The 16,581-nt window shown below is 30.3% G+C and overlaps 1 long non-coding RNA gene across 1 annotated transcript; it reads right to left on the bottom strand.

The window, feature by feature from the left end:
• Positions 1–8,871: 8,871 nt before the first annotated feature.
• On the bottom strand, positions 8,872–9,588 carry LOC119685229. Its single transcript, XR_005252786.1, has 3 exons — positions 9,505–9,588; positions 9,304–9,444; positions 8,872–9,244 (listed from the first exon to the last, which is right to left on the bottom strand). It is a non-coding gene; the product is annotated as an uncharacterized LOC119685229 (long non-coding RNA).
• Between the last annotated feature and the right edge of the window lie 6,993 nt (positions 9,589–16,581).

Below are 16,581 nucleotides of genomic sequence, written 5' to 3'. Positions count from 1 at the left end.
AAGTTTCCGGAAATAAATAAATAAAACGCAAAATTCTTAATCTTCATCAATATTTATTTTATCTCCTTCAAAATATGCTCTCATTAGAAGCGAAACACAGAATGCCAAGCGTTCTTCTCAATCATCAAAACAGTTTTTTATAGGCGCTTTCCGGTATGGCTTTGAGTTCCCTCTGCGAATTCTGTTTTACGTCTTCTATGGATTCAAAACGCGTTCCTCTGAGTGGTAATTTGAGGTTGGGAAACAGGAAAAAGTCACACGGTGCAAGATCAGGTGAATACGGTGGCTGTTCGATGGTATTTATTGAATGTTTGGCCTTAAAATCGTTGATAATGTTGAACAAATTGAGGTGAATCGGAACAAGCCGGGCGTTGACACGTCGCATACACAAATTGTCCACCAAAATCAAACGAGCCATCTCACGACCGATGCCTAGCTCTCGTGCTATCTCTCTAACACTCACATGAGGATTTTTGAACACGATTTCCTTTGCCTTTTCAATGTTTTCGTCGGTGGTAGAGGTCGAAGGTCGTCCAGAACGCGGCATGTCTTCGACGGTCGTACGACAGTCCTGAAAGGCTTTGTACCACTCATAAACTTGAGTTTTCGATAAAACTGATTCCCCATAAGCCTTTTGTAGCATTCGCAACGATTCTGCACACGAAATTTCGTTCGAAAAACAAAATTTGATGCAAACTCTTTGTTCAATATTTTTTTCCATTGTTTTTTTCGCAACGCACTACTGAGGTGAACTGGTTTCAACAGCTGCCGTAAACGAACTGTTTACAGATCGCGCTCATTTTTGGCATAGTAATTAAGGACAGTGCTGCCAAACTACATAAACTTAAAATATCGAAAAATATACAGCGCGCGAATTTTAAATGAGAATTTCCGAAAGCTTTTCGGTCACAATGTATGTTTTTCCTTTATTCAATATAAATAGAACCCAATAAATATTCTGTCCACTCGTAGGTCACTATTTAAAAATAATAGCATACTGTACAACCAGTGGGTTGAGCAAACACTTGGTTGAGTGTATTATTAATAAAGCACATTATATATGAAAAGTGCTCAAAATTTATAATTTAAAAAACACTCGTAAAAATGTGGTTAGAATTTTGTTTTTTGTGAGTAGGTATTAATGTACTTTGTTTCAATGCTTAATTTTAGCACGACCTGTTACGTGATGTGTTCATATCAGTTGTTTGTGTAGTTATACCATTGAGCGTACTATGGTGGTTCACAGTTCCAAAGTTCTTCAAGAGATGCTCTAATCACATTACTTACCTGATATAGTGCTGAGAGTTTTGTTTTCCCGAAGTGAAAATTGGCACTTCTGGAATCAAATCGATTGGGGATTTAAAAGAAAATTTCAGAAAGAGTTGGAAGCTATATTTAAATCAGTCTCAATCAATCGAATTTTGTATCAATTGGGAATATAAAAGAAAATTTTAGAAGGAATTGGACGCTATATTTAAATCAGTCAACGATTATTGAATGAATTATTATTAGTCCAGACGTTATTATTTACATATATGTATAACGTTCAATGGGAACTACTTTAAATGCGCCAATATTATTAGTATATTATGCTAAATAGTTTTGGTTACTTTTCAAACTAAATAGATAATGACAATTTTCCACACTTGGAGTTTGAGCGCTAATCAATAAATGAGTAGTACAACAAGGCACTGTTCATAAATATTATCATTATATTATTAATAGCTAAGAGCTCTACAAACTAAATTGATAATAACAGAAAACTATCATTATTTAACAGGTCATAATCAATTGGTGTGTTTTAGTTTTAGCATATATGCATATGTGCTGAATAATGTATTGGAGATATTATAGAAAGTCATATATATTATCTCCATACAAGCAAATAAAGAAAATATGTCCTGTTACTATATGCACCATATCGCATATGAAAAAATATGACTTCATATAATATTACCCTCAAAGTGTTGCCACAATATTATTCCAAATAAAATCCGAGTTTTAGTCAAGCTCCCATTATCGCTTATGCAATGCATTTGTATGTCAGTCAAACTCCACTACTGCTTCGTATGTTTTCAGTTTATTACGGAGGAATAGTCTAACTCTACTGTTTTAATATTTTTCCATCTCTCCCTTTATTATTGTTATTGGAGACGGCACTACGACCATCAGTTATATTGCGCCCCTCTCCCTTTAATTATTTTGATTTTTCTATGTTTATATTTAAATATGGTTTTTATTATAATAAGTGGTACGATATATATATACCACAAAATATATCTAATATATATTACAGCAACGGCGAAAAATCACTAAGTGAGGTACATGGAAGTTATCCAATGGCCTGTCACTGCAACCAACCAACCGACTATATTACAGCAAAATCCTAAGAACTTGTGAAGGGAAGCTAAGAACTTTTTGCTCAAAAGTTATGAATTATTTATGAATTTGAGAAATATATTTTGCTACTATAATAGTTCAAGAAAGACATATAACATATATATATATATTTATTAACAAAACTAAGTATAATTTTATTAAACTCTATTATTCCAATAAGTTACTTGAAATAATTACTTTAAGATCAATGAAAATTTTAGTAAAATATTAATTAACTGAATACTTTAACAAATTGCTTCATTATCATTACTTGATTTGATGATGACTTGATCTACTTAGGTAGTTGCTTTAGAATAATTGCTCTCAATTTTTAAAAATCACACAAAATCATTTCAAAAACTGAGTTAAATTATTTTTTAATGCAATATTCATACATAATTATGTATATTTTTAGCACCTTCTTTATTGTGCTTGGCTACCGAATCAGTAGTGGTAGTAAAATATTTACTGACTTCGAAGCTATATTCCCTCAACTATAAAGCATAAGCTGACGAGTAATTAGCCATGAAATAAATGAATTATTTTAAGAATAACAATTAAAATCTTGCCAGCGGAGTGAAATATCTCAAAGTATTTGCTGCAATGAGAGTGAAACGAAACTAAAAAGATTCAATCTAATTGTGAGTTGGGCGTTTGACTACAGTCCCAACTCGGTTGCATGCACTTTAAATACAAATTTAGAGATGCCGACTTCAAAATGAAATAAGAAGAAACGTTAAATAAAAAAGCAATAAATAAAAATGAAACTATTTAGATACTTTATGAGTGCAAGTTTATAATTAAATACGTGTAGGTTTCTTTCGGATTGTTCATGTATGTGCGTTTGTTGCGGACGCCGCACAGCATCACCTGGTAAACAAACTTACAACTTTCACTCTCATCGAATTCGTTTCGATTTTTACATATTATTTTATGTGTTTTCTTGCGTGTTTTTTTTGTGTTTTTTGCTTTTATTTTCTAAAATTTAGCATTAATTTTATGCATAAATAATGAAGAGAACTATATTCGGTCAACAAGGTTGCTGTCATTAACGAAACAGCGCCTACGCAAAACTCCTATTAGAAAACGTAAAAATGGTGAAATTTGTGGAAGACAATTTTTTAATGAATCGAATTTAAAAAAATAAATTAAGATTTCAAATCTTAAGTGTTGAAGATGTCAAATCTATTGGATTTGCTTTAATAACCAAATTTACATCAAATACAATCATTTTAAAATAGAAATTTTTGCACGTGTGACTTTAAATTTTATTTCTAAAATTAAAAACTAAATACCCAAAAAAAAATTAAGAGAATTATTCTTTTAAATTAAAAAAATTAAAACACATTTTTCCATAATAATTGGTATTAATGTTATTGTTGTTGTAACCCGCCGGACCTGTAAGCAGATAAACATGAAAACAAACACAAGACGAATACATGGGTAGGGAAGTGGGAGGAAAATAAGAGGGTGAATGAAAGAGGGTGGGGAGGAGAAGGATGTGGAAGAGTTGGGGAGGAAGTATGTATAAACCGTTATTCTGGAGTATGTATAAACCGTTATTCTCCAGACGGAGAAACCTGGCCTGAAAACAGATGGGGAGAAGAGCTGCAGTTAGGGCACACATTGTGGATGAACGTATTTATGCGAGACAAGTAAGTGTTTAGCACTCGGCTATATTCTGATCTCAATTGGGCAAGGACAGTTCTTGCTGCACGGGGAAGACAACGTTCATCCGGGGAGATTTCAGGCGAGATACCATATATTCATTTACCAAATGTAAACTTCTCTTTTCCTCTTTCCTATTCTTCTCCTTACTCTTCTATAGTATTCTGTTGAGTGTTGTGATATGTTCTTTTTAATTCTTTTTTATTTTTCTCTTCTTATTTTCTTAGTGCATCCTCCATATAGCTCGGGTTTCGCATCGTCTGGCTGCCATTTGTTTCGGTTTTTGCAAATCTCTCATTAGTATGCTCATTAGTAAAAAATTGGCAGACCGATGAGCCGCTAACATCACTTTGTGAAATTTTTAATCCAAGAACCACAAAATTTACCTTAAAATTGCAAGAGGTCTTAAGTAATAACAGGCGATATATATTGGATTAAAATTAATTTTTAAGTAAACTTAAAAAAAAACGACGTATAAATATTCACCCAATAAAGAATATTTGTATTGTAATGTAAAATTACATATTTTTATAAGGATTGATTTTCAATTTCCGGAACTCTATAAGTCACTTTCAAGGAACATCAGAATCACAAAGCTACGTACATTTTTGAAGAGTGTAGCATGCATATCGAATGGATTTTAACTTGCACAAATCAATAAAATAAATTTGTTAAATTTACACTTAAGACTTAAGAATACATTTTTAATTCATATATATATTTTTTTTAATTATTTTTATTGGATTTTTAATTTTTTTTCATCTAAAGCAGTCGAAAGCAATAAAAAGAAAGTCTTCACGCTTCATTCAATTCGATTCGATTCGTTTGAAATAAAAGCAAACAAATATCTCGTATCTTATTATGAATTTTTTTTTAATATGATTTTATTTTTTTTTTATTTTTATATATTTTTTTCTCTAATAAGTCGAGATAAAAAATTAGCATCTCTAGTGCGTTCATAAATGTTTGCAGCGTTCACATTTGCTTTAATGGCTTATTGTCATCTTAGCCCGGCTCCGTGCCTGCTTTTGACTGTTTCGTCTATTGGACGTACAAAAATAAATTGACAAACTCTATTTTTAATACTTTAGCCAACAAAATTTCGCTTTTAGTTTATAAATGTGACATTCGAACTAATTTTTTTTAATATTTTTTAATTTTAAAATGTTTTCAACTTCGCATTTTGAAATTCATCAACTGCCGAAGTGAAGAAAAACTTGGATGCTGAGTTGCAATTGTTAAGTGGTCGTTAACTCTACGTGCACATATGTCAGTCTTCAGTCTTCAGTTTTCAGTTGTTTCATTTAAGTCATATTATAACGTCGTATATACATATACATATACATATATATATATATATATATATATATACGTTTTTATGTTTTTTAAATAAATTTATTGGAATTTTGTTTTCAGTAAGTAAAAATGAAATTTTTTAAGTTCATTGTTTTGCAATTAGTTTTCATTTTACGGTTGCTGGGCAGGTGTAAATCACTGTAAATATTTTCTATTAATTTTATTATTATTTTCCAATAACTTTCCCTTTACCTTATTGCATTCGTAAATGGTTGATAGTTTGTTGTCAAAATATTTTGATAATTTATCTTCTTAACAACATATACGTGTAGAGTATGTTTGTGTTTTTCTTTTAATAATAATTGTTTAACAAATTAATACATAAAAATATTTACGAGTATCTACCGGAGAGTTTTTAAAATTTCGTGTCTTCTCTTTCCTCAAACAGTAGTTAAGAAACACTCATAGATACACTCATAGTCATTAATGCTTTTAATTTTAATATTTTAATTTTTATTATTGTTAAAAATATTTTAATATTTTTTAAAGTTTTATGTTTTTCATTTATTTATAATTTTTAATAATTTCTCATGAATTTTTTACAACGAATTACATTTGTTAACATAGTTGAGTCTTATAGATTTGTCAGTTAAAAAGTTTAAACTTTCATAAGGAAGCGAGCTTTAAGCGCTTTCATGGAGTCGCCCTGTAAAGATATTAGTCTTACTGCAAGTTTGTTGACAGATCACAGCTGACTACAGAACTGTATTCGAAGATTGAATATTATATTAAATTATTCCTATCGCAGTTGTGGAGAGCACGATGAGAGGTCCTGACACCTGCTTTATAACTGCACATCACATGCGAGTAATATAATTATATTTATATTTTTAATAATAAACGTATTGCATAAAAATTAAATATAAAGTTTTACATTACTTATAATTATAAATATTATACTTATAATACTCGACACCATTTATTATATTTGGGGCTTCCTTTCTTGTGAATCTAAACGACCTCTACAACTTCCCTCTAAGAAGCATGTCAGGTTTTGCCAAAGGATTAAGGTGCATTTGAAACTTCTAAGTTCTTACATGGTAACAAAATTAGTCAATAGATCTATGTATGTCTTTAGGATCGCCGATATAACCTAAACTAAGGAAGCGACTTGCAATGGAATTAAAGACCTATTGATACTTTAATATGAATTATAAATTATCTTTATTATTTGTTAAAATGCATTAATCAGTCTCCCTGTTATTGTTGTTATTGTAACCCGCTGGGTTCTGTTCAGATAACATGTAAGGATTACAAGACGAATATTTGGATAAGGGAGTGGATAGTAAGGAGGGGGGTGGGGGTGGTTATGGTTAAGGAGATAAAGGAAGGGGTGGTATAATTTGAAACTAACCAAGATCCAACGAGTTCAAAAGTCACTCAGTCTCCCTCGAAGCAAAATAATCTCTAAAGAAGAGCACCTACACCAGGTGATTTTAATTAAATACAACAATTGCAGAGAATATAATTTATCTCCTAGAAAGCAAACATAAAGGATACATGTGATGTGCTCGCTTGACCTTATCAAAGACATATATGAAACATTTAAACGTGATCCTGTGTTATGAAGACTTCAACACAATTATAAAATGTGCGTAGACAGAGAATAAGAAACCGGTGCTGGTTTGGGTATCTCTCTAATAAATGCCCTCTTGTGAACTAGCACTCTCTCCAAAATTGAAAACCAAAAATTTTTTTCGGGTGAAAAAACTGATAGATATTGTTTAATTAATTTCCTACGCTTTCAGAGTAAATACTCATGAGAAAGTTCATATTTTAAAATTAAAATTCAACTACTATAAACACAAATTTTTAAAGCAGAGAAATCTATAGATAGATATAGATAACTATAGAGTAAAAAATCAGGTTTATAATGACCAAGCTAAAAATTAGTATTATTACCAAAGAACGTTCTGTGATGATAGTGTAATAGTAAGTTTGGTGGTAAGCTTTTACAAGCTTCAGTATGTTCAGCGGTTATATAGCAATTAATATTGTAAAATATGGTAGTTAACCTAACATCCAACGAATAGTTAAAATAGAGTTGATGGCTACTGTAGCTGACGATTCTCACTGTAGTTTAAGTTTAATAGATCGAATACTATAGGCAAGCAAATGAAGTGCAACTGGACTTTGTTTTTGATATTTCTCGCTCAGTGACTAAATGGTGGGTTGAGCATTAAGCATAACAACTGATGCCTGCGATGAAAGTTATGTGTGAGATATACCGCTGAAGCAGTACTGCCGACTCAATACCACCGAAACAGTACTTCTAAATGGATAGTTCTTTGCTTTAGTATAGTTAGAAAGATTTATTCGACAATCGAGGAAGAGTTAGAGTCTTTCTTTAGTATAGTTAGTTAGTTAGTTGTGGTGGAGGGAGGACGAATCCTCCTCAAATAGCTAAGGATGAAAACCGTTTTGAGTCCACAAAAACCTCGTAATAGTGGGTAGTAGATAGAGGGTCACACTAGAACCAACCAGAGGCATTAACAAAGGCAAGAATCTGGCTAATGGTGATGCTGGAGATATCGCTAAGTGAGTTGAAGAAAGGGGCCCCTAGAAACTTAAACCTAGTTCTGGCAGACCTGGACAAAAACACATCAGGTGTTCTGGTGTCATTTCTTCAAGTATTGGTAGACACGCACTACATGAGGTACCACAGGGAAGGCCAAGTCTAGCTCCATGCCATCCTATGGAACAGTGACCCAAAAAGACAGATATTAGCTTAGAAACCTCAGATTTGTTTCTACAGATTAAGTCAGAGGTTTTATATTTGGAATAGATGTGCCAAGTAGCCCTTGACCTGGCTTTAGTATATTTTTGAATAATTTCCGTAACATGTGCTTTGCTTTTTAAAGCATTTGTACTAATACTTTTTAACCAACTTTTGTGCATCTTATCGGTATCAGTTTACGAGATTGTTGTTTCCCATTTCATCACAAAAGTATGCTATATTTTTAATTTTAATGTTTAAAAGTATCTTAAGATTCGAATTATCAAGTATCTATGCAAATTAGATAGATTTTAAGTAAATACTTAAAGGCGTTGCATACTGATTAAAAAATGTATCTTAAATACTTGTTGGAAATTTTATGAAATTCACGTACTTAATATATAAATATGCAACTAGTAAAAGACTGTAATTTTTACTATTCATACGCTTTGTATAAAAAAGGTGTATTAAGTTCGTTGATGCGGTTACAACGCAGTACAGGAAATGGCGATGACTCTAAGAAATTGATATTATTTTCTTTTAATAGATAAAAGCTGCAGTCAACAATGCATGTTCTATAGTATAAAGTTATTCAAAAAACTAAGTAGAAAAAAGTGATATGGTATTAATTTATAAATTTGAGTATATATTTTTATAAACTTGTTTTATTTACTATAACTATATAAAAATATATGAAAATTTTGTTATCAGGCAGTTTCAATAAAAGAAAATTACTTTCATTTAATTCTGACAATTTAATTATTATTGTGCTTCAATATTAAATCAATGTATGTTTTTTCATTATTATGCTGACTTCAGTTTTCAGTTACAATACTTAGATATACCATGCACCTCCAAAACACTTAAACTCCATTGTATAGTTTGATTTTGACCATATTGATACAATGCAGCGCTTCGAACGTTTTCGATGACTTGATAGAGTCACATTCAATTTGTAATTCTTTCCGTAATCCCAGCCATGGTTGACTGTTTGTACTGTGCCGGAGTGTACTTTAATAAAGGTACTTCCATGTCGCCCGTTTTCTTATACAAATAATCATCCACTAAATGTGTAATTTCTATGAAATCAATTATAGATAAAGGTTGCGGAGCACTAAGTATACTCTAAAAATTAAAAATTTAATTATTATAAAGTAAATTACATTAAATTAAAGTATATGCACATCGAAATAATCATCCCATGCAGCTACCATCAAAACACTAATAAATAACAGATACATTCTTCTCTTAAACATCCTTGTCAGTGCCTTTAATTATGTCTTTTAAATATAGTAAAAGTAGGCCATAAACAGTTTTACTTCAATCTAAAATATTTATATTTATAAAATTAATATAGAATAAATAAAAAATAAATAGCATCTTACACTATTGGCATGTATGACCCTAGTAAAGTTTAAAATGTTCATGTGGATATATTGTACCTATAGTATAGAACTAATAAAATATATATTTTAAAAGTATATAAAAAATATTCTAAAAATCTGTTAACTATATTTAAAAATCAAGGAATACTAAAAATAATTAACATATCTTGACAAATAAAGTTCTTAGTATTTAACAATCCCTGAGTACATACGAGAGAGGTGTTTCCGATTGTCAATTTGTCAAGGTTTTTATGTTCGAATACAAATACGTATTATTTTAATATTTTGTTTGAGTATGAAACTTTATATGCATTAGTAAAAAAATTAGACTAGACTAATTGCAGCTGTTGCAGATCAGTGGTGTATAAAATCCCACATGTAGAAACTGACGTTTCGTGTCACACCTATTGTAAAAGTTGCGGAAACTTAGACTCAGAAATGCTAAGCACAACCTTAGTTTACAAAAGACACAGGTAAGAAAGTCACAAAAGATCTTTTAAACTACATAACGTCATACGAACATCAAAGTGAATAAGAAAACAGACAGTTTAGCTCGCTCTAGTACTTCCCTGGATGCGTCCCTAACGGTACCGGTTTATGTTACCCTAGAGAACATCAATAAATATACGTAGAACGTAGAGGTAATATTTTCTTCAACTTAAGTCATATGCAATTTCCCGCTTAACATGGCCCACTTATAATAAAACTACCTCTTGGGAATTCATCAAGAGGGATCGTATGAATACTGCACGGAGAGAAACTACGCATTCCCCATAATCCTTACTGTAGAAGTTATGAAAACCTACACAAAAAGGTTAAAGAAATCATCAAACACTTTCTCTGTAAATGCCCGACTTTGGCGTCCAGAAGAAATAGGTTTTGAGGAAAGTATTTCTTTGAGAGCTGTCCAGAATGTTCATTGATAAAGATGAAAGGCCTACAAGTTTATCTAAATTCGAAGTAGCAAACCGGTGAAAAATGGCTAATTGAGCTATATGGAAAGTTATTTGATGATCTTTCACAGTAATCATTACTATTATTATAAAGAGGGATTGTGCACTGCGACCTAAAAGATCTTTTGTACCCCTTACTCGGGTGAGAGTGTTTCCCCAAGTCCGATTTCTTTAATGAAAGACAGTATAATGTCTACCTTTTCTAGTCTTGAATCTTTATGCACCTGACTGTTCCATCCGAGTATGCTCAGCTTGTCAATGCACTCCTATACCAGTTTAGATGATACCTGGTAGGATATGAGTGCCATTATAAATAGTATTAAAAAAATCTGTGTGAAAATTCGACTAAATTCAAGAACTTTGAAGCAGTTTAGCTATTTAATAGAATGTATATAATCCTATTCATTACATTGTCCACTACAAACATGCTATAACTTCCCTAATAGCAATTACTTGTACCTGAAAAGCACTGCAGTGATCAAAAAGCCTATAATATAGAGAATTATTCAGATTCTCTGAAAAAAACTACACTGCTTGCACCACTCTCTATTTTATTGAATGATATATATGGTTTAATCCCGTCCCAATTAGGTACCTCACTGCATGTAAAGTCGTCATAAAACTCCCCGCTAAATCGATAGATGTAGATGTAGTTAATATTTCTTAGAATAGAACTGAAAGACCTTTGGCAATAATCATTAGTTAAAAACAAATTTATAGAATATCTTTATTATAAATATTTTTGTTTTAAATTTTGCGAAACGAAAAAAATATGTTGACTTAAACTAACTTTCTAGATAATCAATCTTCAATTAATCATTTACATATGAATTACATATCATTTTCATATGAAAACAATTAAGTATGAATAAAAAAATTCCGCAGATGCATTAGAGAAACAAAAATTCCTATGCAGTCAATTAACGAAATATTCAGCGGAAAATCTTGCAAATATGTTAAATGAAAAGCATTAAAAACGCAAGTGAAATTTGTGTCAGTGAAAAGCATGTAAAACGCTTAAATATTATAGAATTTCCGTTTTGTAGCGTTTAGAGAAAAACAAATAAACGCTAAAGTGCGCCAATTGGAACCAATTTACGCCAATGTCAATCCAGAGTCTTGAAAGCACTGGCGGCATGAGCGGTGGAAAATGTGAAAACTGTTCGCTCAGAAAATTGCATAATGATTTATTACAACGAGCTGAAGAAAATATCTAAAATCTATTGAAATTGTGTGTTTCCATCTATTTTCACCTTAATTAATTGCACATATGTAAACACGCACGTACTGCAATTAACGCACGCACTTTGCCAATTAACTTGCTGTTCTTAGAAAAATTGTACAAATAATGTGACAGATCTGATTAGATAGATTTTTGTCTTTCCTTTTTGTCTGAACATTTTATTTTTCACATATGCTCGTATTTCAAATAATTTATGAAAATATTTACTACAATTTATAGTTCAGTTTAAGCAATATTTGCGCTTTCGTTGTCTTTCCATTTCCATTTGCGGTCTCTTATATATTGTATCACTGATAAATTAACTTGGCAATTAAAGCCCTGAGATACTTTCATTCATTTTCTATGAGTTGAGACAAATTCTCTTTTAATATGTCAACAAACTGCCTACATATCATGCAATATTATAAGTGTTAAATTACTAACGAAGTTAATGAAACTACTATGAAAATAAAAATAAATGAAAATGTTAAGTTACTCTCTCTTATACTTATTAAAAATGAAGTTTACGATTATTTATTTAATAAAAAGACACTTTTTTGATTTGAAATCATCGTCTGGATTTCCTACTCACACTCGAAATACAATCTATTTAGCAATAACCATCAATTAATTTTTATTAAAAATACCAAAAATAATACTTATATATTCGATATCCCTACTTTAATTGTGTCTTGCAAGCAAAAATTCTTGCTATTCTCGAAACTTCAAAAGAATGTGATCACGCCCATAACTATATACATTTATTATTACATTTAGACAGCCGCCAGAATTTAAACTTGCTGACTTCAATTACATAGTTAATCATCTAGTGCAGCAACTTCCTAACTGATATGACGAGAAAATTCAAGATACATTTTAATTAGTGTATAAAACAATACAGATTAAGCTAGCCAAGAAAGGAACTTCCACTCAATATTTTTAAAAATATATAGGCTCATAATTCCTAATTTATTTCTAAATGAAATCTTGTATATTAAGGGTGGAATTGAAAAGCGAATGTGTACTAACTAGGAATGTCTGACAAAAATTGAACCTAAAAAACTAACGTTTTTCCACGTTTTGAGGGCATTACAATATGCCTCCGAGTGAAAGTGCTAACAACTGTCAGCACGCACCTTCTAAACTTAACCCTAACCTAACGTTTTTCCACTCGAAGAGCTTAAAATGGTGAAACTAATAAACCTAACTAAGTTTATTAGTCAGATAATCTTAGTTCACTAACTAGGATTATCTGACAGAAAGGGAAACCTCAAACAAACGGAATGAGAAAGAAAATTTTAAAACTCAACTGTTAAACTGAAGAATTTTTATTTATTTATTATTTATTTATTTATTATTTAAAAATGTTTTTTTTATCATTTAGAGTTTTTTAATAAACTTATGAAGACACAATATAATAGCATATTTCAACTGCTTACTTAATAAGTTTGATTTACTAAGTAAACAGCTTCCGCATTTTTTAATAGCACATTCACACTGTCTCATTTAGGCGGTTTTGCTAGTTACAGCCACTAATAAGAATAATTTACCATAAAATCTGCCTTCATATAAATAAGCTCATTATAAATAAATCAGTTCATTTAAGGCGAAAAGTGTTGAATGCAACTTTTAGAAATAAATTTCCCACAAGGGAAATTATGAAAATTTAAAATATTTATCATATGTTTTATATGTAAAATTTAAGTAAAGGACAGTTGAGCTGCAAACGAGCGTACTAAGAAAATAAATACTTAATGATGTCTTTGTTTTTATTAATTGTATATGGTAATAGATCTATAAAATATATATATACAAATGATTTGATATATCATTTATAGATTTAATTTTTTGTATGATGTATTATTGTTTAACTAAATTATACAACATCTTAAGAAACAGAAGCTCTCTTAAAACTTTCAAAAAACTTTCTGAAGCATAAAAGCTCTTTCACATGCAATAAGTAACTTATATCAATGGAAACGACAAAATCCTAAAGTCACTTAAATAACTTACTAAGTAAGCAGTGGAAACACGATATAAATCACTATTCTTAAGATAAATATAAGAAAAGCCAATTTGATGAACTCTTTCTTTTCATAGTCTATTCAGATTCTAGAGTCACTAAAGCTCATACTAGAAAAATGTGAAACACTGATAGATAAAACACTAGGAATTAAGTACGCTCTATCCAGTAAACTTACTTAAATGCTATATTTATAGAGATTAACAAGCCTGGTCTAGATTTTACAGAAATAATCTTTACTAAAAGAGTGTAGTAAAATATATATTCTCGTAGCAGTTCTTTATTTATCTCATGTTTGCAACACATTACATTAACCATTCACCATTTAATGAAAATATTTTATTGTTGAAAATAATTGCTTATGAATTAATTTTTTAATTGCCAAGGAAAATATGTAAGATTTCATTTCTGGCAATGGATCTAGGTACATTAAGTCAGCCAAAAGGCGTGTAATTAAATCAGCGAGATTGTTTAACAAAAACCAAAAGCAATTAACTGAGTTGAATGAGTTTAACTCCAAATAAACTAATTTAAGATAAGTTTTTTATTTTAAGAAGAAGTGCCGATTTGATGAGTAAACAATTGAATTAAAAACAAATTAGCTTTTCATGTACAAAAATATTTCAAAGCAAGAGCAAAAAATTAATTGAAATATGGATACATGATTTATGTACTGATTTACTATTTTAATGATTTTCATAGTTAATTAAAATTACTACATGCTTTTTAAGTCTATTTTAAATATCTATAAATATATTGAATTATTTTAAATATATGTTTTCACTCTTCAATGTACTATTTTAAGCTCCAATTCACTCGCCTATTTTTAAAATCTTTTACTTATGGAGCTGAGCTCGTTGATTTTATCTTGTAGATTTGCGTGACGATTTTCCAGAATTGGTATATGATGAATTACGTGTTAAAAGAAAGAAAACAACAGCATACCAATAATAATATATTATTATTATTATTATGAAAAATATTTACCAATTAACAAAACTATAAAATTATTTACGTGGTAATAGAAAAGATTATATGATATACAGTTGCAATTCTCTCAATATAAAATCAATTTACTCCCCATTATACTATTAACTAAAACTTTGACAAAAATATTTGTTTAAAAAAATAAAATCTAGAAATAAAAATAATAAAATAAATAAATAAAGTGATAATACCTTAAAAAGTAAAATGCACATAATAATAATTATTTTAGAAAATAATTTTTTTTTAATTTTATTTTAAAAGGCGAATGATAAGTTATTTGTTGATTTTTATATTTTTATTTCATAATAACTGTTATGGTTATTACTCATTATCTCTATATAGATCCATGAAGTATTAGTAGCTCCAAATATATGCCGTTTAAACGTATTTAATATTCTGCCAATTTTCTTAAACTATACTTTCTTAATAATATGGTAGTCCCTAGATAAAACAACTGAACATATATTAAATAATATAAAAAATTAAATTAAATAGTAAACTGATCATTAAAAAGTCTTTTTAAAACAGACTTTTCACCCACTGTCCACCCACTGTGGATAAGATACATAAATGCTGCAAATGTGGGCAGCACCGATTGATACCATCTCAGACAAATGACAACAAAGTAGATGAATAAGTGATGTTAACATACTGACCAGATGACAAAACCGATTGAATATGTAACAATCCATTAGGAGAATGGTGAAATAAAAGAAGTGTTTCTTGGCATTTGTTATTTAAGGGGCAAATCAATTAAATCATAGTTCTGATATTCATACAAAAAGACATATAAAGAGCATACAGGACATACAAAAGTGAGGCTTGATATAATGAAGTAAGGAACTTAATTTTATGATCAGGTTGCCATGATGTCTGACATCAATAAAGTTGCACTGGTTGATTAAGAAAAACTACTAAACAAACGATTGGGAGTGTATGAACCATTTGTTAAACTTAAGGAATAAGCTATTTATATACGAGTATACCTGTTTTTCTTGTAAGATTATTTGCGTTGTTTGATGCTTTAAGTATCATTTGAAAGATTTAAGTGACGATGTTTGAACTTCATTGAAAAGTCTGTGAGATGACTGAGATGAATATTATTAATATATAACACCAATAAAAGCTCTGTGCGATCCTGAAAAATATCGCATAACATAAATTTTCGAATTACTTTAAATTACTTCAAAATATCCCGGCTGTCATTGTTTTTAAAGCAGTGAGCCATTGTAAGAAACATCAAATTGTGTTGAAAAGAAACAGTAGATATAGTGGTGGCAACTCGATTTCTAATTGGGATGTCAAAAATATAAAGGACGAAAGGCCTAACAAAAGTTCGCTTAGTTAGCAACACGGATAAATTTTGGATAAATGAAGCAATCCCAACTAATTCTGCATAGTATTGTGATATTTTAATTAAAGTTTCTCAGTAAGCTCCCAGAAGAGAAATAAGAAGACGCAAACTTAGGACAACGGGTTGATGTTAGTTCTTCCACTATCGTAATAAGAGATTCAGTTTGCCATTTTTAAGGAATTTCAACATATTTTCAAACCTATAAAAATATTTGGTGAGTGTCAATTTCAATTAGCATATGGAGAGAATACTACATCGCTTGTCACAATTTCAGAGCTCTATCCTTTGTATATTTTTTGAACGAATCAATCTTGAGGTCCCTGAGGATGTCATTCGTGTTAACATACCATGGTACCTTGAAGAGTCTTCTCAGAGCCTGGCTTTGTGCAATTTCTAGCTGGCGAATAGTAGTGTTTGAAGCTTTGCTAAACGCCACACGTCCATATGAAGGAAGAATTATTTGGTTATTTAATAGCTTCCTGTTGTTAGCATTGAAATAGCGGTTGTAGGTGATAAAAAATTTGGCTTAGCTAAATCT

The sequence above is a fragment of the Teleopsis dalmanni genome, chromosome 2 (genome assembly GCF_002237135.1).
Source record: "Teleopsis dalmanni isolate 2A chromosome 2, ASM223713v2, whole genome shotgun sequence".
NCBI classification, from domain to species: domain Eukaryota; kingdom Metazoa; phylum Arthropoda; class Insecta; order Diptera; family Diopsidae; genus Teleopsis; species Teleopsis dalmanni.
Note: the sequence above shows the minus strand (reverse complement) of the source record. Positions and strands in the feature narration are given on the sequence as shown.